The sequence below is a fragment of the Pteropus alecto genome, unplaced genomic scaffold (genome assembly GCF_000325575.1).
Source record: "Pteropus alecto unplaced genomic scaffold, ASM32557v1 scaffold24, whole genome shotgun sequence".
In the NCBI taxonomy this organism is placed as follows: domain Eukaryota; kingdom Metazoa; phylum Chordata; class Mammalia; order Chiroptera; family Pteropodidae; genus Pteropus; species Pteropus alecto.
In genome coordinates, this window is record NW_006439192.1 from 23,708,600 (window position 1) to 23,733,862 (window position 25,263).

Below are 25,263 nucleotides of genomic sequence, written 5' to 3' on the forward strand. Positions count from 1 at the left end.
GAAGGGAGACAGAGTTGGATCCTTGTTCATCAAGACTTTGATGATGTCTCTACCTGTCTGGCTTAGGCTCACAAGATCCATCCTGTAAAAAGCTCTCTGAGTTGATAATGTGTCCTAAACACCTCAGGGGATGAGTGCTTCAGAGAGTAGATTTTTAGAGTTCTCATCTGTTTTACTTTTGTATTTGGATTGGCACCAATAGATGCCTCTCAGCAAATGAAGCAACCCTTTATTTCCCTTTTGTGTCCTAGACAGAAAGGCAGAGTCTGTGCTAACGATGAGCAGTCTGGTCCACCTGCTTTTTCACAACAAGTCAATGCTGGCTTGCTCCTTCACAGGGAGAATGCCTGGGGTGCTTCCTGGGTTACATAGAAGCGTTGATTCCGCTGGCTCTCATGTCACTTGTTCCCTAGTCTCCACTATCAGACCACTCTGTGAACGGCAACTGTGCATTTTCTCCAGAGGTTTTAGAGGAAATTTGCCCTTTCGTGCTTTTATATGGAACTGAAGAGAGAGTTTTTATAGCCCGGCTAAATCTAGTAGGATCCTGGCGTAATCTGAAAGGTATTCCACTTCTGCTTAAGTTTTCATTTTGATCTTTCTCAAAATTTAATTCTGAGCAAGAGATCATGAAATAAAAAGATGATGTGCAGTAAAAAGCACAAATTAATCCTACAGGTTGCTGACTTAACTAAATGTATGATTTTGAGTAAAAAGTTGCCAATTGAAACGAGGAAAATAAAACTTTAACTTCTTCAACAGACTGTGAGGAGATATGCAACTAAGCAAAAACACTATGAATAAGTTAAGTCACTAAGTAAGGTTTTGTATCAATTCATACTCCCGTCAGTCTGAAATTCAGTTTCAAATATGATTTAAAGTCAAAAATCAAATTCACTTCTCAGGTTATAGACGTAAAGCATATAATATAGCCTCATCTTTAACATTACATTGAAACAAATAAACTAAGGTTTTAAACAACTGACTTTTAAATCAATTTGTCTGAGCAGTCCTTCAACAGTTGTTCCCTATATGGTGCTGCCTCCATGGCTCAATAGCAATGATCGCTACAATGGGACTTGTAATCAGCTAATTGACCAAAGGGACTTCAGCACGCTAGTCATGCTGCTATGTCTTCTGCTGGCCCCATGGTGACCTTTTTTCTAGCATTCTTACAGTTCAGGAGTCCTTAGTGCAAACAATAACTAGCAGAAGGAAAACAGGAGAGAAGAGTCTTGAAATTACAATATTTTAATTTTAAATTCTCAATCACATTACCGCCAATGTAGGTCTGTGATAATTATTGAAAGTACACAAAAATCTGTTTGTATTTGTTACTAATGCATCTAAGTGGGTCTCAGGAAAATCTACAGGACACCCAATTCCAATGCTGCCATCTCAGCCTCCCACAGGCCAGGCAGGTTACACCAAAATTTGAATTTAGTTAGGTATCAGATAATGAGGTGGGGAAAGGGAGGCCATGGAACTGAGAAAGCATTCAAATATAAAAATTTAAAAATACTAAGCCAGATAGGCAATACGCAAATACAGGCTGAATTAGGCCTCAGGGCTGCAAACTTTCAACACCTACTCTAAAAGTTACTCATATAATCATGCAGTCAACTGAAATCATTTAATAAAATTATTATTTTTAACCCCATTCACTACAGGCTTAGTGGATATTTAATTTTCTGCACTATTCTAGTATTGTATTCCCTTTAAGGTACTGTTTTATTTGTTGTTTTTTAAACGAATACAAAGTTTAGTATAAATTCTTTTCAAAAAGTTACATAAGCATATTTCCCATGAGAAATTCTACTTGTTTGCATGGGAAACTATACAAAAGAGTTTATTAGCAATAAGATTGTTCATGATCATCAGACTAGCAAAGTAATCCTTTATTAACTGAGTGCATATTCTAATCCTCCTGTATGAATTATGTGAATAAAATCTTTGAAGTATTGTTGAGAAGGTAATTTGGCTAAATTGAACTTGACAGTGCCCCTTTATCTAGTTCCAATGTGATTAGACTTTGAGACGCATATAGAATCATAGAGAATACTTGTTTAAAATGTGACTCAATGAGTTCACTTCAGCATTAGATAAAGCAGCTCGGGACAATAAAAACTATTGAATAAAAGGGGCTTTACATCCACAATTTAATACTTCCTTTTTTATTTTGGGGGGTTCACTTTAGTAGAATGTTTCACATCATTTTATATTTAAGAAAAGTTGGCAGTAATATTCAAGGCAACAGACATTCATTTTATAACTGTATATTGTAGACCTGTAAGATCTGACTGGTTATGCCCTGCATAACCCCAGGAAGTGTCATTCATGTGGATGACAATATGAAAAGAGTTATGCAGAATACAATTTACAGCCTTCTTTAAGGCAGCCTCACTGAGGATTCAAGAGTTAAATAAACTGTTCCTCATAAGTATGATTCTCAAAGAATTTGTTCATTTAAGTGCCCAACTTCAAAATGCCTGTGTGTGTATATATATATGTATTTGCAATTAAGTATTTAAATGGATTTTTAAAACTTGTGTATAATTTCCTGGATTCTTAAAGAGATTGTGCAGAAGAAATTCTCTTGTACTTTTGGGTCACGATTATGAGCATACAAACAATTAGAACACTGCTTTGTAATATACGTTATCTCAGTGGTTATTGAAGTGTGCTGGCTAATGACCACTTCAATGATGCTTTCAAAATGTTATTGACATGTCCTTCAAGAAAAGACAGTTTTCAAGGATGCTTACTTTGTTTTGGGTTTTCCCAGAAACAAACACTGAGACAAGAATTTGACAAAGAAATTTATTTGGGAGGAATAGGGATTAGAGAATTAAGATAGGAAAAGGAAGGAAGCTAATAAAAGGTGTGTTATCAAGAAAAGTACTGCATTGACAAGTGAAGCTTAATCCCTTGGGAAACAGTATAGATGACGTGTCTCAGAATTATCTCACTGAGGGAGAAGAAAATGGGATAATTATACACCAATTCCATCAAATTTGGTCCAGGGCTTCTCCTGCGGTCTGTTACCTACTCCAGAACATGGGTAAACATGCTTTAATGACCAGAGAAAGCTCCTACAAATTATGCAGGACATAGCTTTCCTTTTCCTTATTATGTTGTAGGAACCCTGTATTCCCATGTTACCTAGGGTTTCCTTCTTTGCTATTTGGAATGAGAAGCTGAAAATGATAAGAAGATGTAACTCAAGATTCAGTGGAGCCCTTACTTTGTTCCCTTATAGAAGGATTCTCTCCTTCTCAGGAACAAGGACCTTTGACCCAGCAGAGGCAAAACTTGTGGGGCTGAGAAGCACAAAGTCCCCAGGTCATTCCCTGACCCATGTATTTTAAACATGGACACTGCAGCAGACTAACTTGTTTAATTAAATTAAAATGGAGTATGACAGGAACAGCAGCCTCTGCATTCTGCCATTTTGTCCATGATGTGATATTCCTCTTGATTTATTATCATAGATGGGGCTGGGGGAGAGTACATTTTCAGACTTCCCTTCGGTCTTTCTGAACACAGGACTTACTCCGCAGGTTAAAGAACCAGCATGAGGTGAGGTTTTACGGGTCTAATTATAGTCATTTTAATTGTGCTCTTGGGCAACAGAGAAATTTCTACGTGGTGGTACCATAGAGCCACGGAGTTTTCTGTGAGAAGGGCTTGGGCCAGTACTCCAGACCCCATATATCATCTAGCCTCTGTGCAACCCCATTCTAAAAGGGGGCCATGATGTTGATTTACGGCCACCGGCATGAGTGTTCTGCATTCAACACCTGGAGCTTAACTCTGCTCCAGAAGAAGTAGAAAACAGTGTCAAGCATGTGCCTCAAAGTCACCCTCAGAGAGAGAGACCTGAGGTATTTGCACACCAGCTCCCTTCAGTCAGAGGCTGAGGGCTGCTCCCAGGAAGTTTAGTTCTCCAGCATAGCTAGCCTGCCACGTGTTCAGGCACAGCAGGCTCTGGTGGCAAGAAAAAGCCTTTATGTGCAGGCTTGGTGATTAGAAGTCAGTACTCTGTGCACTATTAAAACAGTAATAGCCAAAGGGACATGTGTGAGAGACTGACATTACTTTCTACTTTTAATTCACTTTTATTTTTATTTATTTGACTTTATTTTATTGTATTTTTAAAACCTCACAAACAAGAAACTGATGATTAAATCCTTTGTTTATATCGCTTAGAAAACTATAAAACCTAACCAAATTATAAATTAAAAGGAAATAAATTTGCAAACAAATAAAACTAAAATGAACATCAATTCAATATGAGAGATACTTTGCTAAAACTAAAACATCACATAAAATACAAATATGGCACTGACTGCTAGGATTTTTGAGTCAGTTTTCCTGTATTTCATATGAAGACTCAGCTTTTCCCACCATTTTCTAATTTTTTTTAATTACTAAAGAACATTCATTTACTTAGTGAGCCATAAATCATTTACATTATTTGGCTTGATTGCATTATCTATATACGAAGCCATTCTCTTTTCTTTTATTCTTAAGATCCAACAATTAAGGTGGTATTATAATGTAAATGTAAATGCAAACTCTGGAAGGGAATGTAACAAAAACATTGTATGCTCATAGAAAACATATGAGATTGTAATAAAAACATTACATTACATAGAGAAACAGTACTGTTTCTCAAATTGGAGAACTTGCAGACTCCAATTTGAGAAATAATGCTGTGCTCAACTGGTAGTGAGTGTTGTATCCATCTTAAGAATGTAGAACTAATGTTAGCCAAAACACATATGAATGATGTCAACCTTGACCGTATAAAAATATAATACGATGAATCAAACCAGATTCGGCAATACATTAAAAGGATTGTACACTATGACCAAGTGAAATTCATGCCAAAGATGCAGGGATGGTTCAACATCTGATCTTCAAATTAATAAATGCAATACATCACATTAACAAAATAAAGGACAAAAACTATGCCATAATTTCAATAGATGCAGAAAAAGCAACATTCTGTTATGATAAGAAAAAAACTTTCAACAAAGTGGATGCAGAAGGAACAAATCTTAACATAATAAAGGCCATGTATGAGAAATGGTAAAAAGCTGAAAGCCTTTCCTCTCAGATCAGAAACAAGCCAAAAATGCCCACTGTCAACATTTCTATTCAACGTAGTATTGGAAGTCCTAGCCACAGCAATCAAATAAGATAAAGAAATAAAAGGCATCCAATTTGGAAAAGAAGTAAAACTGTCATTACTTGCAGATGACGTGATACTATATATAGAAAATCCTAAAGATTCCACCCAAAACTATTAGAACTAATAAATTACTTGAGTGAAGTTGCAGGATACAGAATCAATATGTAAAAATCTGTTGTGTTTCTACACACCAATAATGAATAATGAGAAAAAAAATTTAAGAAAACAATCTCAATAACAATTGCATCAAAAAATATATAATTCGTAGGAATAAATTTAACCAAAGAGGTGAAAGACTTATATTCCAAAACTATAAGACATTGAAGAAAAAAAATTGAATGTGATACAAATAAATTGAAGGATATACATCACTCATGGATTGGAAGGAATAGTATTGTTAAAATATCTTTACTATCTAAAGTAATATACAAATTCAATGCAATCCCTATGAAAATATTAATGGCATTCTTCTCAGAAATAGAAAAATTAATCCTAAAATCTATATGGAGTCATAGAAACCCATATAGCTAAAGAAATCTTGAGAAAGAAGAAAGTGGGAGGTATCATGCTCCCTGATATCAAAATCTACTACAAAGCTACAATAATCAAAACAGTATGGTACTGGTATAAAAACAGATATATATATATCAATGAAACAGAATAGAGAGCCCAGAAATAAAGCCTCGCTTATACTGTCAATTAATTTATAACAAAGGAGGCAAGGATATACGGAGGGTAAAGACAGTCTCTTCAATAGTGGTGTTAGGAAAACTGGACAGACACATGCAAAAAAAATGAAATGGGACCACTTTCTTACACTGTATGCAAAAATAAACTCAAAATGTTAAACCTGAAATCATAAAATTCCTGACATTGTTCTTGGTATATATATATATACACTAATATATATATTAGTATTATATATATATTACTATATATATATAATCTCCTTGGGCAAGGAAAACAAAACCAAAAATAAACAAATGGGAATGCAGCAAACTAAAATGATTTCTCACAGTGAAGGACACCATCAACAAAATGAAAAGACAACCTACTGAATGGAAGAAGATATTTGCAAATGATGTATCCAATAAAGGGTTAATATCCAAACTATATAAAGAACTCATACACCTTAACACCAAAAAACCCCAAACAATCCAATTGAAAAATGGGCAGAGGACCTGAATAGACATTTCTCCCAAAAGGACATATAGATGGGCAAAAAATATAAGAAAAGATGCTCATCACAAATCATCAGGGAAATGCAAATTAAAACCATGGTGAGATATCGCTTCACACCTGTCAGAATGGTTATCATCAATAAATCAACAAATAAGAAGTGGCAAGGATGTAGAGAAAAGGGAATCCTTGTTAACTGTTAGTAGAATTGTAAGCTAGTGCAGATACTGTGGAAAAGAGAATGGAGATGCCTCAAAAAATTAAAAATAGAGCTGCCATACAATCCATCAATTCCATTTCTGGGTATTTATCTGAAAAAAAAAAACCAAAAAATTTAATTCAAAAAGATTATGCACTCCTATGTTTATTACAACATTACTAGTAATATCCACGATATGGAAGTAACCTAGATGTCCATCAATAGATGAATGGATAAAGATGTGGCATACACACACACGTATATATTCACACATATATATATACACACATACACACATACACACACAATGGAATATAATTCAGCAATAAAAAAGAATGAAATTTTGCCATTTTCAAAACATGAATAGACCTAGAGGGTATTATGCTGAGTGAAAAAAGTCAGACATAGACAAATGCCATATGATCCTACTTATATGTGGAATCTAAAAAAGAGAAATAACTGAATAAACAAAACTAAACAGAAACAGACCCATAGATACAGAGAACAAGTTGATGATTACCAAAGGAGAGGGGTTGAGGGAGGGAATTTTTTAAAAAGTAAATGAAACACTTCTTAGTTTTTCCTCTCTTAAGGAAACAAACAAACAAACCCAGGATGTAGGGTTATGGACATGCGAATACATAAGTGTAAGTGCTAATTTTATTTTTCATAATAAGGTCCTAAAGTTATTTGTAGGGATTGAGGAAAGAGGGAAGACAGGAAATATATAAAATGGAGTCTCTTTAACCAAGCTGCTAAAATTATTAACACCACAAAGTGTGAAGTATGAGGAAAGGATTCTATTTTTGTTTTAACTAGCCTGAGAACTTAAATTTTTGAATTTTCCAATCTTGCATCAATGCCTGGATATACATCAGTTTATGATTAGCCCCTAAAGAACTCATATACCCAGTCAACCTCATCCATAATCCTGCCTGCCTTGTAGGGTAGACTGGGGCATTGTCAAGACCATGGCCATGTTGGGAACAAAGAGGCAGACACACCAGACCAACCCGATAATAAGTTATCGGCTGGTTAGAAGTTGTGACCAGTTCGTGAAAGGGACTACCAATGGCTAAAGACGGTGCTCCAGAATTACCTCTTTTCAGCCATATACAGCAAGACGATAAGCTAGAACAGCGATCAAAGTTATCTAGAGAAAAGGACTGCAGCCTTGCAAAATTTAGTAATGAGGCATCTGCTAATCCTGCTGAGTCTTCATAAGGGGAAGAATGAGAGTCCATCTCATACCTCTCTCTGCTCCATAGACCATCTAGTCTATGTTGAGGTAACGAAAGGTGGCTAGCTTTGAACTATATATGAGATTAAAGTTTTAAAATGAACTGAACTGTGATTTGTGACCAAGATGGAGTCACAAGGATCAAATTTATCTTCCCTCCTGAAACTACCAAAAAAAAAGACAAAATTTATGAAAGAATGATTTTCAAGACATACAAATAAGCACATGAAAAGATGCTCAACATTGTCAGTCCTTAGAGAAATGCAAATTAAAATCAAAATGAAATATCATTACATTCCAATTAGAATGACTAAAACTAAAAAGATTGACTGTGTCATGTGTTAGCAAAGACTTGGAAGAACTGGAACTCGCATCCACTTTTGATGAGATTATACAATGACTTTGGAAAACGATTTGGCAGTTTCTTAAAACATTGAGCATACATCTACCATATGCCTCAGCCATTGCACACCTAGGTGTTTATCCAAAAGAAACAAAGGCATATGCCCATACGAAAACTTGTACAGTTTTCACAGCAGCTTTATTTGTAATAATCCCAAACTAGAAGCAACTCAAATGTCCATCAACAGGTGAACAGATATACGAATTGTGGTATAACCGTATAACTACAACATTTTACAGATGTTTATGTGTGTCAGAACTTATCCAATTGTACACTTCAAACATGTGCAGTTCATTGTATGCCAAAAATACCACAATAAAGCTGGTAAAGAAATAAGGAATTGAACTATGACTATAAGAATTGAAATGAGACTGCTCTAATAATCAAAGTTCTTGAAAAGTTATGGAATTGGACTGAGAGAAAGAGAAAATTGAGTTACTCAGGAAGAAACGGAGTAGGTTAGCAAACACAATTGGGGGAATTATTATTCTGTATATTCTAGTGAGTTGAGATTTTGCAATATATTAGTTACAAAATCAGCTGTTAACTTGCAATCACCAAATGCTACAGCCAAACCAAGAGCCTCATTATCTTATGATACCTTGATAACCCAGTGTTAGTGCAGCTCGTGCTTTTTCAAGATATCTTGGCCAATGCATCATGTGCTCAGCCTTGAGAATTAATCTTATTTCTCTTCCCTCTGAGTTCTGAGATAATTAAGATATAAACATAGACATTGGGGACAAAATATTTGCTTGGATTTATTATAACTGAATTGGGGAATATGGCTTGGACCTAAGGTCCTAACCTTTCTTTATGATTTGGACTTAATCTATCAACAGCTGGTTGGCTGCATTTCCTCCCTGCCTCTTCTCCCCAACCCTCCCCACTCCCAACACAGGGATAATTGTAGTAGATTCACATGAAGAAGCAGGTGCAGAGAGAGAGAAAGGTTCTATCTGTTCAGGTCTTGAATATGTCACTGGGATAAGCTACTTGAGAAAAAGTTTGCAATTATTGGAGTTTATTGTCATTACAAGCATCAAGCTGACCAAGATTAGGATGTACATTTTTGAATCACCAACTCTCCTCTGTAAATAAATCAGTGGATAGCATTCAGGTGGTTTTTCTTTTTTAATTTGCTACATACATTCCTCATATCAACACTAATCTCAGTACATTTTTTTCTCAGTTGATATTTAGTTCAAAAATTTAACTACTTTAACTACTGGCAAACTTGCGAAGCCATTTCCCTCACATATATGCCAAGAACTCCACATCAGTTGTTTAATTGTAAAGTGAAATATGGTAGATTTGAAAACATGCACAGAGTTGCTCCATCAATTTGTAACACATTAATACAAAAGTGTTGTATCATTTGCTCATTTAATTTAGGTATATTCAACTGTGTACAGAGAGAAAGGGAGAGAGATGTAGAGGGAGACAGAGAATAGTACAGTTTCACCTACTCTTCTATTCAGTGTATTTATGCCTCCAAATTAAGCATGAGATAGAGGCTGAGAGTGCTTTTCATTCCTTAGCTGTTCTCAGATTCCATGTCTCTCGCATCCCACAGCACTAAGTGGTTTAAAGGTACACATGTTTTGTACATCATGGTCCCTGATGAAATCCATCTAACTTGTCCAGTGTCAACCAAAGAAGTAGTGATCTGTTCCAATTTTGCAGGAAAAACTGACTTTGTTGTAATAAATAAGATATAGTTCATCTAATGTAACTATTGGCATCCCAACATCACCATCCTAAGAGATATTAAAGGGAAATATGTTTCCTTTGCTTCCTGTGCCACCTATTTAACTCAACCCCTAGATAAGACATAGTGCCTTTGTAATAGTTGCCATTCACCAGCATTTAGTAAAAAGAGTTTGGGGGGAGCTAATTCTGTTATCATTCTGAGCCTAATACTTATCTTCAACTTCATAGTTGGTTTGCCAAGCTTGTTGATGTATCTGTGAGACTAAATTTTTTTTTTTCTTTCCAAGGAGTACAATTTTGAATATCATTGTATTTTGTTCTCGTCTCTATGTTTAGCAACAAAACTAATCAATTTTATACTAGAAAGTATTATTTTGTGCTTCTTCTGGAAACAGGTTCACCAGTGGGGTCATTGTACTTTTTCTTTTAACAATATGAGAGCTTCCATAGCTGCCTGACACTCTTTGGCAACATTTTATAATAAAATGTCCTGGGGACTATGGGTGACAGGATCACTAGTCTAATAAAAAAGTTTTCAGATATTCTTCAATAACTTTCTTATTAACTTGTTTTGAAGCCACTTATATAAAATCATCTTTCAGATTTATTTGTTCCAACACAAACTGTTTGTTATTCAATATTTATGCTGGTTGTATCGTGTTCTCTATTTACACTTACGACTTTACTTGGAATTAGATGTTTAAAAATTATTTTATTCTTTAATAAATCATTCTTGGGCTGTGTGTCCATTTACATGATTGATTATAGAACAAACTATAATCGTCGAAGAAGAAAAAGCTCCACACATATTTCTCTGGCTTATACTCTCCCATTGAACTTCACTGGTGATAAAACAAATGAAATCTGCAACAATTTCAACACTCTTACAAGTATGTGCCTATATGACCAGGTCAGTCATGGCTTGGATTAGATAACTTCCTAAGATCATTTTTATACTTCCAAGAAAATGAGGCAAGTGGTCACTCAAGTCGTTACAGTACAGTGGAAAATCTGGGATTCATGTTCTTGCTGTTGTGGTCCTCCTGTCCATTGATAAACCATGCTGTGGTTATAGACAAATTGAAAGCTAGAGCTAAAGTGGGTTTCTGGCATGACCTAGTGCAGTTATTTCATTCTGCACAGAAGGAAACAGAGACCTGGGTAATTTAAATGTCTTCCCTCAAAGCCATTGTACTAGTTAGTAGTAGGGCTAGAAAAAACAAAAAACAAAAAACAAAAAACTGGATGTCATGATTTTACACTATTAGTTTGCTTCTCGAAGCAAGTTTCATTACAATGCCTGTATACAATGGAGGAAAGTTCTCTGGAATTTCCCCAGTCAACTGGATGTCTTGACCTCAGGGGAGATTGTAAACATCAGGAGAAATGCATCACTAACGCATCACTGCTTAGGTAATGAAGGTGGCAGATGTCCAGTGGGTCAAGGCTTAAGCAGCTGGCAGGAGAGTAGTATCTGCTTCAGACATGCTTTACCACTGCACAAATATAGGATTTCAATACTTAGGACAACTTGTCCTTTAACCTTGTGATGTTAGAGTTGTGAGTGGAAATATGGGTGGAAAGATAGCAAGACAATGACTAAGCACTTGTCAAAACCATTTGTCAACCAGATAAAATGTGTCCCCAGCCTGCAAAAATTCATTACATTATAAGAAAAGATAGATTTTCTAACATTGCTTTATCCATCTCTAACATACTGCTTAATTTTTTCTCTAAGAGATTAAAAAGATGTCTTAATGGTTAGGAAAGCTTAGGTTATGTCTCTATGGTTAGGTGAATATACTACAAAAGGCAAAACTTTAAACAAACCTTAGGGGAAACTAAAGTAAGGCTAACTTGTTTCACCACGTGTCCCAACTAGCAGCCCTGTGATTAGTGGTATCAGTGGGTGTGTGGACGGGTGTGTGGTGGGGGTGTAGCTGGACAGCTGCAATCATTGCTTTCTACCTGGTGTTGACGTAGGTGTCAAAAAGCAATTGACAGACTTGATATGTTGGGCAATTCTTGTGAAAACTTAGTTAAAACTTCTCTTAGGCAAACACCTAAGTAAAAAACACTGTGAGTGTCCACTAGCTGGAACTTCCAGAGGCTGATCAGGTTTCCTCCTTGTACTGCATACACTTCATCCTAGCAGACTGTCAGGATGGGGTGGTGCAGGGTGATATATGCTTTCTTATTCAGAGATCTGCCATTCAGACAAGTTCTCTGCTTTATACTGTTACCTACAGCCTGATGTGAGACTGAAAATAAATGTTAGGCTAATATTAAATAATTTTGTTAGGGGGATATATAAAAGACTAAACAACTTTCCTTAAACTCAGTCATAAGAGTGGTAACTTGACTTTGTGAGTGCAAAAGGGACTGCCATAACACTTCTGCAGGGACTTGAATATAAAAATTATGTTTGATCTGCTGTGACCATAGAGTTAGCTATAAAAATCATTTCAAGAATGTTGTGTTTTTACAGTTGTCTGGAAAAAAGTAAACCTTTCTAAAAAGAATGAACAAGATGTACATAGACAAATTTTTTTCCTTTTGAGTACAAACAAAATTTTACTTAATAAAAAGGAAAGATAATGCAATGCAGTTCTGAAGTGCAGCTGATTTTATGTCTGGCACTTAACAATTAAGCTTTGTAATAAAGGAATAATGAGTTATTGGGGCTTTAAGTTTTTTTTTTTTTCAATAAGCATGAAGTCTTATACTTTGAAAATTCTCTTGATGCAACTGCATTGATCATCATCCAGTTCATAGAGAAATATGGGCCTTTTAAAACTGTATACAAACAGGTAAAGTTTATACAGTCTACTTTCTAAGTGTTTTCAATTAAAAATAATCAGCCAAAATAGTGTATAGAAAAAAATTCAGATATCAAACTATACAGAAAACCTAGGGACAAGATGGCAGGATCTACATCCTTGAAGCTTCTTTCAAACACAATAATTGACTTTATATAAATAAAATGTTATTCTCTTACTCTTCTGCTAACCCCTAAAGGAAACAGATACAGTCAACTTCACTTCCACTTAAATTAGTAAGTCTGAACACAAGATTTTTTTAGTTTTATGTATTCATAAGCGATGCAAAGTTCATCCATAAAGCCTGAGGTTATTAAATAAGGGATATTCCCAAATGAGATATTAAAATAGGAACAAGTAAAATTCAGCACTGTGCCGAGTTTTTACTAGAATTCATTAAGAATACAAATGAAAAGAATTTCATTGGGTTTGGTTGAGGGGAAAACTATACTAACTTTTCCCAGAACACATTTTAACAATCACTGTTCCCTTTGATTTTTAAGCTCACATGTATTACAAAGCAAATTAAATCCATATGTTTCTGATTCACTTACATTCAACTCATCAAAATGTAGTTGCAGGAGCTTCCTGAAGTTTGAGCAGTTTCTAAACCATATTTCATCCTTATGAAATAGAACTCAAAGACAGAATTAGATTGTACTTAGCTATACAATTATTTTAAACTATCTGAAGAATTTCACTAACTTGTATGGCTTAATACATATTATTGTGCTATCTTTTGGAAATAAACAAACAGTACAAATCTTTAGCCAAATAAATCCTTACTATTCCTTCTACCCACTGCCTTTTGGCTTCCATTGTTTTTCAAGGGAAACAGAAGGAATTTGGCCTGCAAAAAAGGAATCTGTTCTCTCCTCAAGGAACATAATGTATTCGATTACTTTTCTCTCTAATTCTTCATATAAACAACAATGCTTGTCAGCTATGGAGTTAAATAATTTTCATTCCTCATTGCTGGGTAGACTTTTATTCAAGGAATTTTAGTCAGAGATTGATTATTGTTTATAATCACTTAAAGTATTAGCTCCATGAAGGCAGTCACTGCATTCTTTAGTCTTGCCTTTCCACATTGTACACAACACCAGGCACAAAAGACTATTAGTTGAAGGAATGAATGTGGCTGGTCTTGTTCAGGTGGCTGGCACCCTGCCTTGTTCCTTGTTCCTCAATATAAGTGGGCCTACAATCAATTTATTATAAGTAGATACGCTTGGGGATAAGGTAGACATATAACAGTAAATTTAATATTGTTTTTTGCAGGGGGTTTAAAATATTTTAACTGTTCAGATCATTATACCATCAAAAATTCTTCAGGTGCTTTTGAAGTTATTGTATTATAACCAAAATGGGATTAAGGAGAGTTACCAAGAAAAATCCACTGGACAGCTTTGCTGTGGCATCAATAACATTCCATGCTAACCCATGAGAGGTTTCTCCCTTGAAGACAGTGCTTCCAGGACTAGGAGTTTCTCTGTCATTTCTTCACCCAACTGATGGTGGCTGGAGTTCAGCTCCAACACAGCCCGCAGTATGTGGACCTTTGAGGCGAGGCTTTCACAAAATACATATTTACTAGTTGATCTCTTTTCTCTACTTATTCCACAGATAAGCCCACAATTATTTTCCAGTCTCTTCTAAGGGAGATTTTGTCATTAAATCCTTTCCTCTCAGTAGGGCTTAAGGCGGCAGTGAGATATAGAAAAAAGCCAAAGTATTTAAGGTCAGATAGACTTGCATTCCAAAATGAACTGTGTTATCTTGGGTAAATAGCTCAACCTCTCTGAACTTCAGTTTGATTATTTCAAATGCAATGATGTAGCTAGTTTGAGGATTGTAACGAGAATTAAACAAGAAAACTTACTCAGTTCCTAACACATAATTAATTCTCATAAATATTAGTTTTATCCTCTCTATTCAATAGCCTGCAAAATGTCATGTCTATTTTTGCTCACACTCATCTGGTACCAACTATGAGCCAGGCAGTCTGTTAAGCAACTTGGAAGGTGGAGTGAAGAAAAGGGACAAGACCATGTTCTCTTACATTTTCAAATCAAGTAGTAGAGAGATGTTAAACAATTACATAAATGAATACGTATTTATGAATTACAACATACCCAAAGGAAAAGTACAATCTCGTAAGCACTGTTCCTGCCAGATACCTATCTGCTGGTCAGCAGGCTCATTTCCAGGTAAATATCAGGACTCATAACATGCAGTGAATTTTCATGGTCTTAGCTGCAGTCATACATGATGCTTTCAAATCATTTTTTATTTTTATGAAGTGGAGAGGGATCAATACTTGTGTTTATCTGACAAGTTTTTTAGATATAAAAACACATATAAAAAGTGTAGGATCCATGTTAAAGCATTAATATAAAGAGATAGTGACATTATCATTCATGTTTATTTATTATAAACTGCCAAATTATTAATAGATTTGCATCTAGAAGACTGTATGATGCACTAGGGATATCCTATAGGCAAGATTTTTATTGCCAACATAGAACAGATAGCAGCCATATTTTGTTGCCCAGGAAAGGCAGTGATCTCTTTTTCAGTTTCAGTGAGATATACTTTATATATTTAAAATTACATGTATTTAATGTATACATTTTGATGAGTTTGGACATATGCATACACTCGTGATACCATCACTACAATCAAGATAATAAACATGGCCATCACCTCTGTAAGATTTCCTTCATCTCCTTGCTTTTATTTATTTATTTATTTTGGTGGTGGTGGTAAGAACACTTAGCGTGAGATCTACCCTCTTAAGTTTTTTTAGTGCACAACACCACATTGTTAAGAATAGGCACCACATTGTACAGAAGATCTCTAGATTATTCATCTTGTATAACTGAAACTTTATAACCATTGAACAACTTCCCATTTCCCCTTTCACCATCTCCTGGCAACTACCATTCTATCCTCTGCTTCTGAGTTTTATTTAGATGCCTCATACAAGTGGCATTGTGCAGTATTTGTCTTCCCATGAATGACTTATTTCACTTAGATTAATGTCTTCCATGTTGTCAAAAATGGTAGGATTTCATTTTTTAAGGCAGAATAATAAATATTCCACTGTGTGTGTATGCCACATTTTCTTTATCCATTCATCTGTCAATGGACATTTGGGTTGTTTTTATATTTTGGCTATTGTAAACAATGCTGCAGTGGGGATGTAGATATCTCTTCGAGATAGTGCTTTCATCTCCTTAGGATCTATATCCAGAAGTGGGATTGCTAGTTCTATTAGGTAGTTCTATTTGGTAGTTCTATTTTTAATTTTTTAAAAAATTTAATTTTAAAAAATTTAAATTTAATTTAAATTTTTTAAACCTCTGGACTGTTTTCCACAGTAGCTGCACCATTTTACATTCCTACTGACAGTGCACAGGGGTTCTTTTAAATCCTGTTGACGGTGCTTTAGAATTCAGAAACAAAGTAGTGAGCGATGATTAGGGGCCCAGACCAGTTTACATGGCGAGGATTGCCCATAGTATAGCTGAATCATGATAGTTAATAGTGCTAAACTGAGTTCCAGGCCGTGTGAAACAGAAAGTGAAGGCAAAAAATATCTACCCCCTGGTATAGAGCTGATCCCAGACCAAACGTAAAAACAGGCAAGCATGACTGGTGCAGCTTGCCCTCTCTACCCCTCCTACCAGAGTCATGGTGTTATCCAAAAGCTATGCACTTGAACCAGCTCAAAGCAATAAATGTTTCAAAAATTGGGAGGGTGGGAGCTTTTTTTGTTTGAGTTAAAAAATAAGATTATATTTTAAAAAGTATAGAAAATATAGAAACACAAGAAGTTCCAAATTTTCATCATACTGACATACATATGCCTTACACAAAATTTCTCTTTTCCCATATTCTCTTTTTTGTCATAAATGTAATGCACCTTATTTAGCACCCTGATTTTTTCCTTTTTATTAACTTATATGCATTTTTCCTTTTGCTACTTTGTATTTTTAACCATCACATCTAATGACAACTAGTATCTCACTGGATACATGCACATCTTGATGTCATTAATCTTTCCACTTGAGCTGGAAAATTAGATTGCATCCAAAACTTTTTGTAACTACAAATAATGCCATGAAAAATTTCTTCTAGCATATCATTTTTTTCTTATTTAGGATGATCTCCTTAGAGGTCTCCAAAGGGAAATCTTTAGGTTAAGGGTTTGGAAAAAATGTGTGCCAGCTTGTTTTCCAAAAAGATTGTATCTCTTTATATATTTTAGATACAAGTCTCTTGTTGGACATGTGATTTGCAAATTTTTTCCCAGTTGGTAATTTTTATTTTTCATCTTTTTAACAGGGTCTTTCACAGAGAAAAAATTTTAAATTTTGATGAGGTCCAACTTGTCAATTTTCTTTTAACCAATTACACATTTATTATCAAGTCTAGAACTCTTTGCCTAACCTCACTCCCAAAGGCAGTCTCCTATTTTTTTCCTAGAAGTTTTATAGTTTTATGTCTTACGTTTAATTCCATGATCTGTACTGAGTTAAATTTTGTGTAAGGCATGAGGTTTAGGTTACAGTTTTTGTTTTGTTTTTTGTTTGTTTGCGTATGGATGTCCAGCACCATTTTTTGAAGAGTCTGTATCTCCTCCATTGAATTGCTTTTGTTCTCTTGTCAAAAATAAATTGAATTCATATTTGTGTGGCTCTATTTCTGGGTGTCTATTCCATTCCATTGATCTGTGTGTCTATTCTTGGGCCAGTACCACAGTTTTGGTTACTGTAACTATGTAGTAAGTCTTAATCTTGGAAACCTTGCTCTTTAAGTATTCTTTCTCAAAATTGTTTTGGTTATTTTAGGGCTTTTCCCTTTCAGTATACATTTTAGAATAAGCTCATCTGTGTCTACAAAAAATCTTGCTGAGATTTTGGCAAGAATTATGTTAAACCTATAGATTAATTCAGAAAGAATTGACATGTTTATTATGTTGTCTTCCAATCTATGGACAAGGTATGTCTCTCCAAGTATTGAAATCTTCTTTGATTTTTTTAATTGGCATTTTGTAATTTTCATTATCTAAATCTAGTATACATGAGAATTATACTTAAGTATTTCATTCTTTTAGAGCAATTATAAATGGTATTGCATTTTTTTTAGTTTGGTTTCACTTGTCCATTGTCAGTATATAGAGATTTAATTTCTTTCTCTGTGTTAATTTGTATCATAGTAACTTACTGAACTCATTTTTAAGTTCTAGGGATTTTTTGTAGATTTCTAGGTATTTTCTATGTAGACAATTCCATTGTCTGCAAACAGTGGCATTGACATGATCATATGATTTTTCTTTTTTAGCCTGTTGATATGATGGGTTATATTGGTTGATTTTCAAATATCTAACCACCTTTGCACACTTGGAATTAATTCTGCTTAGTCATAGTGTATTATTCTTTTTATACATTGCTGAGTAACTAAAATTTTGGCCTTGTAAAAGGAATTGGGAAGGACTCTATGAAAAGGATTGTATAAAATTGGTGTTATTTGAATGTTTGGTAAAATTTTCCAGTGAAAATATCTGGGCCTGGATAGTTCTTTCTCAAGTTATCTATTTCATCTTGTCTGAGTTTTGGTAATTTGTGAAGTGCAGAAAAGCGGGGGAAGAAGAAGAATTTAATAAAGGCAATACCATAGTGGTAGGCAAACTATTCCTGGAAGTTAGCCCCAAGCTAAACATTCCCTAATGGATACCACTTGTTACTTTTCTCACTAATGGGGCTTCCAAACTCAGGGACTTTCTAAAGAATCCATTTTGGATTATTGCTTGCTTGTTTTCTTTAATAGCGCATATGACTAGTTTAAAGTGGGTAACTGTGGCAATAACTATTAGTCTACACGTGCAGTTCAGAAGGCAGTACCTATTTTTATAACGATAACGTGCGGTGCTACAGGCTCGTCACCGGTTTTGTAGCAGTACCCACTACAAGGGACACGTAAACTTAGTCATGCACAGACAGTGGACACTGACAGAACACCCAAGCATCTGCCATGCAGTGAGGTAAGGTGGAGCAACCCCAAATGGCTTAGAAACAAATAAATGCCTTAAAAAACAACTCTAAAAAATATGCTCTTTACTTTTAATTTGAGTATGCTCATTACAAAAAGAAATAAAAAAGGCTGAAATTTATTTCTCAATAAGACTGATCTAAATGTTAATGAAACTGTTGTTGATTATCGGGAGGAGCAAGTCCCTGTTCCACCCCTCCTTTCAGCATTGTCGGAGCAGTGTGGCCAAGAGTTTCTTAGCACCACGCCCTTGGAAGCATGGCCAGAGGCTTTTCCAACATCTTCAGCCTCTATGGCACCCTTATTCCATAAACAGAATTTAGTCATTCAAACCTTTGGCTTTCTAATCAGATAGTTGGCAAAGTTGTTATTTGCTGCTCACAAAGAATTCTGTCTTTTCGAAAAGCAGACCTGTTGACTTAGAATGGTCTTTTCACGTTGGGTTTGCATGTTTATCACTTAACAAATATTCACAGCATGGGCACTTCCCTTCAGAAATAGATCTGAACATCTACATTCATGAGGAGTCAATTTTGTTAAGTCCGCTGGAAGAACACAAAACCTGAAAATGTCAACCAAATTCGCAGGCCTAGTTAGGAGTGGTTATTAGACCATCAAATAATCAAGGTCCCTGCTTGTCACAAATTTCAGCCAGAAACATCAAAAGTTATTCTGACTCAGATTACAACCATCTACCCGTTACTAACCCAGTTCTTGGCCAGAATACTTTTAAGAATAGAATCTAATTTTCATAGGTCACCATATGGAGTTGTTTTTTGTTTTGTTTTATTTTTAGCTTTAGAATAAGACACTGATGAGTATTGTAACTCTAAATTAAACACATTGTAGGATTTTGGTCCTGTAAATTGCATGTTATAGGGATTTGGTCACGTGAAAATTACTAGACTCTTAAAACTTGTATTTTATTCACATCTATGATGGTTTTTAAATAGGTATTTAAGAAATAAGAATACTTAAGTCAGAGATCTACTTCTAACATTCTTATTCAGGCAATCTTTTGTTCTTTCCTGGAAAAATTATTTTCATTCTGAGAAGCAATAAGATCTCGAGTGGAAAGTTGCCTCTGACTTCCCCAGGTGAGAGGACACACCAAGGACAAAAGTTGCACCAGGATTTCATTGTCCCTCAGATCAATGCACCCCAAACTTCTCTGAGGATCAGAATGACCGAGGCACTTATTAAAAATACTAATTCCCAATCTGTGCCTCTGAAGTGTCTAATCCCAATAGGCTTGGGGTGAGAGCCAGGGATCTCTCATTTTAATAAGTTACTAGAACCTTGTTATCATCAGGGCAGTTGGGAAACGTTGAATTAAAGTCGGTTTTTGCACGTTGCATTTCAATGCCCACTTGTAAAGAACCAGGGCTGTGGGAAGAGGCTGTGGAGGTTATACTCTGCCCAGTCAAGTGGGCAGGAGCCGGGGCTGAAGTTCTACCAGTGCTGCTGGCTGGGAAGTGCTTACTGGCAGGACTGTGTGGGACCTGAAGAAGGAGAGCTTTCTACATTGGTCCGTCCAGCAGAGCTGCCTTTTTCTAAGTGGCACCACATTGCACACGTGCCAGCTGTTGGCCCTTGTCACGATGACCTAGGATCTTGGTTATACATACAGATTCCTGGATTCTTACCCCAGTTCTGTTGAAACAGAATCTCTAAATTGGGTTGTATTTTAAGCAATTTCCCTCACTGCCTATGACTGTAACTAATACATACAATAGTTGGAAAACTACCAACAGCTTAGATCCAATCCCTTCAAACAGCAATCTCGTTGATAGATATGGCTCTGTACTCTTCATCCTTCATCTTTGAGGACGAATACCAGAAGTTTCAGGTGGCACTGAACAGAAATTAGAAAAGGATCTGGGACTTTGGTACAATTATGAAAAAACCAAAGTTCATAGGTCCTTAGTTCTTTGGCCCAAGGGCACTCTACCAATTCCTAACACCTTAGGATCTGGAGCCTGCTCGGAATATACACTACAAACTCAAACTGTGACTGTCACTACTGAAGTTCAACCACTCCACCTGACCTGCATTGCCATGCTACACCAGCACTCTGTCTCACTTATTTCCCTCTGAGTTTCCACACTTCACTGGATTCTGTTCCTCATGGTCTAGTTGTTCTGCAACTCATTTTGAAATTTGTTTCTATTCTCTATACATTTTGCATAGTCCCTGAACAAAAACACCTCTGACATTTTATCTCATTCCTACTTGTTCATTGATTCTCTCTGCAGCCCTTCTTTCTCCCCATCTGGTTGTCTGTTATCCACCCACCGTATTTAGCCTCATGTAGCCTCAGCACTAAGGATGGCCCGTCAGCACATGTTGGTTTCCTTCCTGTGTGACAGAACAAACAGCTCCTTTAGGTACCCATAACTGATTAAGCTGTACAGAGGCTAATCAAGTTCAGATATCTGAGAATGGATGTTATTAAAATGGTTTTTATTTATGTTTTTGTTGAGTTCTGTGTCTTGAATGTCGTTGCACTGATTCCAACGTATTTCACAGAGTAGTCTCAGCCTCACATAACAAGAGTCATAAGAACACAGTAGGAGATCAAAAGCAATCTGCAATATTTTAAAACAGTTTTTCAAAGGGTAAAAGAAACTCGATTTTTGGAAAATCACTGCTTGAGAGACATAGAAACATAGTTGCAATCAACTGATTCTTCCTAAAATCTATCTTGTCATAAAGATTGGATTAAGCTATGCCTTTTTATTAGTCTACGATCATTAGAAAGTGACCATTTTTGAAAATGAAAAGATACACATTTATTAAATGTTACTAATGAGGTGCACCATTTTTCTTCGATAATACAAAGTGAAATTTTAGTCTTATAAAGCAATTCTTTTGCCTTGGAATTTGCTCCCAGAAAACTAGGTTATAGATAGATGACTGCTGATTTTCCCAGTTACTTAACTGGGTTTGAGTCATCATTGTTGACTCTACTTCACAGTGTCAAGCATCTTGTGACATAGATATCTTGAAAGGCTTTGCTAAGTCATGCACTTTCAGTGGCCGTGGGACTGGAAATCAATGAGTGAAAACAAACTCTTAAAGTAGATCTCCTCTCAGAACAGAACTACCTGACAGTAGATAAGGTTCTACAGGTGGTCAAGTGACTAACTGTAACTGGAAAGATACACCAGCTCAGGTGGTAAACTTAAGAGAGGAAGAGGAGCATAGGCGACACATGGTGTGTCATTGTCATCAAAGGAAGGAGACAAACTCATGCAAATTGCCAGATGCTATTCTCTCTCCAGGCATTGTTTTCCTATCTGCTTGCCTTTCATTGTATTTAAAACTACCCAGTCGAAAAAGACTTTCTCTTTTATTTACAAAACCTATGTATATACAAAGCCTTTTTCTTACTCAAATAACTTTGAAAATATTTAATTGCTATTCCACATTGTGGCAGTTTAGGTCAAGGGAGGGGGAGCAGCAGAAAGCTGGGAATCCAATGTAGATTCTGGTGTTTTCACTCAGGAGAGCAAGTAAACAGAGACAAGTAAATCAGTGCTCTGTTTAGTAAAAGCAATTCCCAAAAGAGCTGTATTTCATAGCAACATAATATTTGAAAGCTAAGATTTACATTTTGAAAACTTTAGAAAGTAACCTGGTGCTTTTCTTGGTTTAAGGAGAAGGTGAGGAGATGGATAGGAGAGGGGTTTGGTTAAGCGTTTTGCCAGGGTAATGGGTGGTTCGTTTTTTTCCTCTTCTCTAAATCTAAGATATAAAGACATATCACCTCAAATCTTCCAGTGGGGGTAGGGGAGAGATGAAATAACAGTGAGTGTCAGGGTTCAGATAACAATTCAAAGTTTATAATAAGCTCATAAACATCTGGAATCTAACAAACTGTCCTGGCTTGATCTCAAGAAAGGCTCTCACGAGATTTTTCAGAGTTACTTCCTGCTCTGATCAGGATGTATATGTATAAATATCTTTTCCCAGTATGTCTCCACGTTTGTTTCCAGGTGAAATGGGATGTGTGGGTACGATTGGGACGCAGTATGAGAAGATATACTTCACATGTTCTTATTAGATGATTATTTCCATAGCTTCTATCATAGGCCTTTAGTAGTCAATAAGATCTGTCTGATAATGTTTAAAATGTAATTCTAATAGAATTCTCTCTCCACATATATACTTGTACATATATACACATTTGTGTATACACACAAATATATATACATATATGTACAGCACAGGCATACATGCACACAGATATTTGTCCGTTTCTTTATTTATAAAAAATAAGAAAGAGGGCAAAACATTTTGGTGTCCAGAGATAGGAAAATATAAGTGCCACATTTTTTTTGTGTTTTAGGGGAAAAAATGTGGTAGCACGATATAGGAGACATCATTTTACCTTTAGCAAAACTCACTATTAGGAAATTATAAGTCAGATTTTAAAAATTGTATTTTCTATATATAAAAAATGAATGTACCAACTGGCTTAATGGAGGAAAAAAATAGATAAGAATAACATTTAGAATTTCTGTATTTTTCTGCAGGGAACAACTACTTAGTACTGTAACAAATTGAAAATACTAATATTTTCAGTTTACAGGGAAAGTTTGGAACTTAAACCAGAAGTTTGAAAGCCTAACTTCTGAGCCCTGAAACTTTGCCAACACACAACATTTATTTTCGGCTCCATGTGTGCTTACAGAGTTTGCTTATACCAAGCTTTATGTAGCCTTTGATTTTTATCCAAAATTTTTGTCCAACACTCCTAATGAGTTCCCCTTTCAGACAGGTTAGTGGCCTTTCCTTCAGGGCTGAAATGTGTGCACCAGTTTGGCTCATTTTAAGTAAATATATAAAACCAATGATAGCAATGGAAGCCATACACAGGAACCTAGAGCTGGGGCCTCATGTCACAGCCGGAATGATTTGTCAGTAAGGCAGTCAGAGTTCCCAGAATAAATAATTTCTATTTTACTACTATACTGGAAAAATTGACATCTTATACTTGGCAATATTATATATATATGTATATGTATGTGTGCGTGTGTGTGTGTGTGTGTGTGTGTGTGTGTGTATTTTGCTCTTTCCTTCCTAGTCCCTAAAATACTTGGGGGGAGGCTTTACAAGTGAAGGAAACTCCCCAGGCACAAGCATGAGGATAAGAGATTATAAAAGCTCGATTATGAAGCCTAATCATATCTAGTTTAAAAAGGACCAAAAAAATTCTTACAAAAAGGCAAAAATAATCGAACTCTAATTTTATTTTAAATTTTCTGAGTCCATTGATAAAATTTTTCTAGGGTGAAGTATGAATGACGCTATACTCTTTCGATTTAATGAATAGTAGGTTGTGGTTAATAATTTATCCAACAAACGTATTACGGAAGCTAAAGCTTAAAAAACAAAAACAAAAACAAAAACAAACACTATGCTAATTTAGTTTATTATCCAAAAAGTATGATTTCAATTTAGCTAAGACACAGATCTGAGAATGTAGAACCTATCAATGGGATGTGAGGAGAGCTGCACGCAAGTTCTAGCCAATCATTCGATCATCAGCTATTAATTATCTTTTAATGTGGCAAGTACTATGCTAAGCAATGGATATATAAAAATGAAGAACTGAAACTGGGTTACTCATGATCCAGTGAGTGTTTAAACATATAACAGATCATCATAAGATACTGTGACAAGTTCCATGATAAAGGTAATAACAGGTACTCTAGGAAAACACAGGGGTCAGAAGACAGCGCTTGACTCAAAGAACTGGGAAAGACTCCATGGATGAGATGACTTTTGCATTGGGTCTTGAAGGATGGGCTGGCATGTTCCTGATGAGGAAGGAGCTGGTCACTCCAGGCAAAGGGAACTGTGCCAACATATGTAGTCCTTGAATCACCAGATCTTTTAGACAAGCTCAGTGCTGCTGGAGTGTAGTTAGCTTGTAAGAGAGTACAAAGGTGGAAGATGGGGTAGGTCGGTAAATTCTCCTATTATTTTCCTGCATTATCCTTTTCTGTTCATTTAGTTAATAAAATTAGACTAATCTCTAAGTTTTGAAATTCTATGACCCTATGAAAGAAAAAAATCTGTTCTCGGTTGGAAGAAAATAACTCTTTGGGGTGAACAAGGGTATGGGATTGTTTCCACAAAAGTAAAGATTTGCAGCTGCCTCCCACAAGCTACATTAACATTAAAAAAAAAAAAAAAGACTTTTTCTATTCTTAATAGACTTTGACATGTGCCTCTGACGCTGTTGGAAAGAAGATGACAATTTTTCCTTAAATAGTAGATGCATTTCTTCTCATTTTCTTTTATTAGACTCACTGGGCAGATGAAACGTTTTTGTCCTGGTCTCACTCATAGACAGAAAGTACGTATTTCAGAACCAGGCAACCTACTTCTAAGAACCAGTTTGTTGTTGTGTACAGATAGGCACATATGCAGGGATTTCAGGGTCCA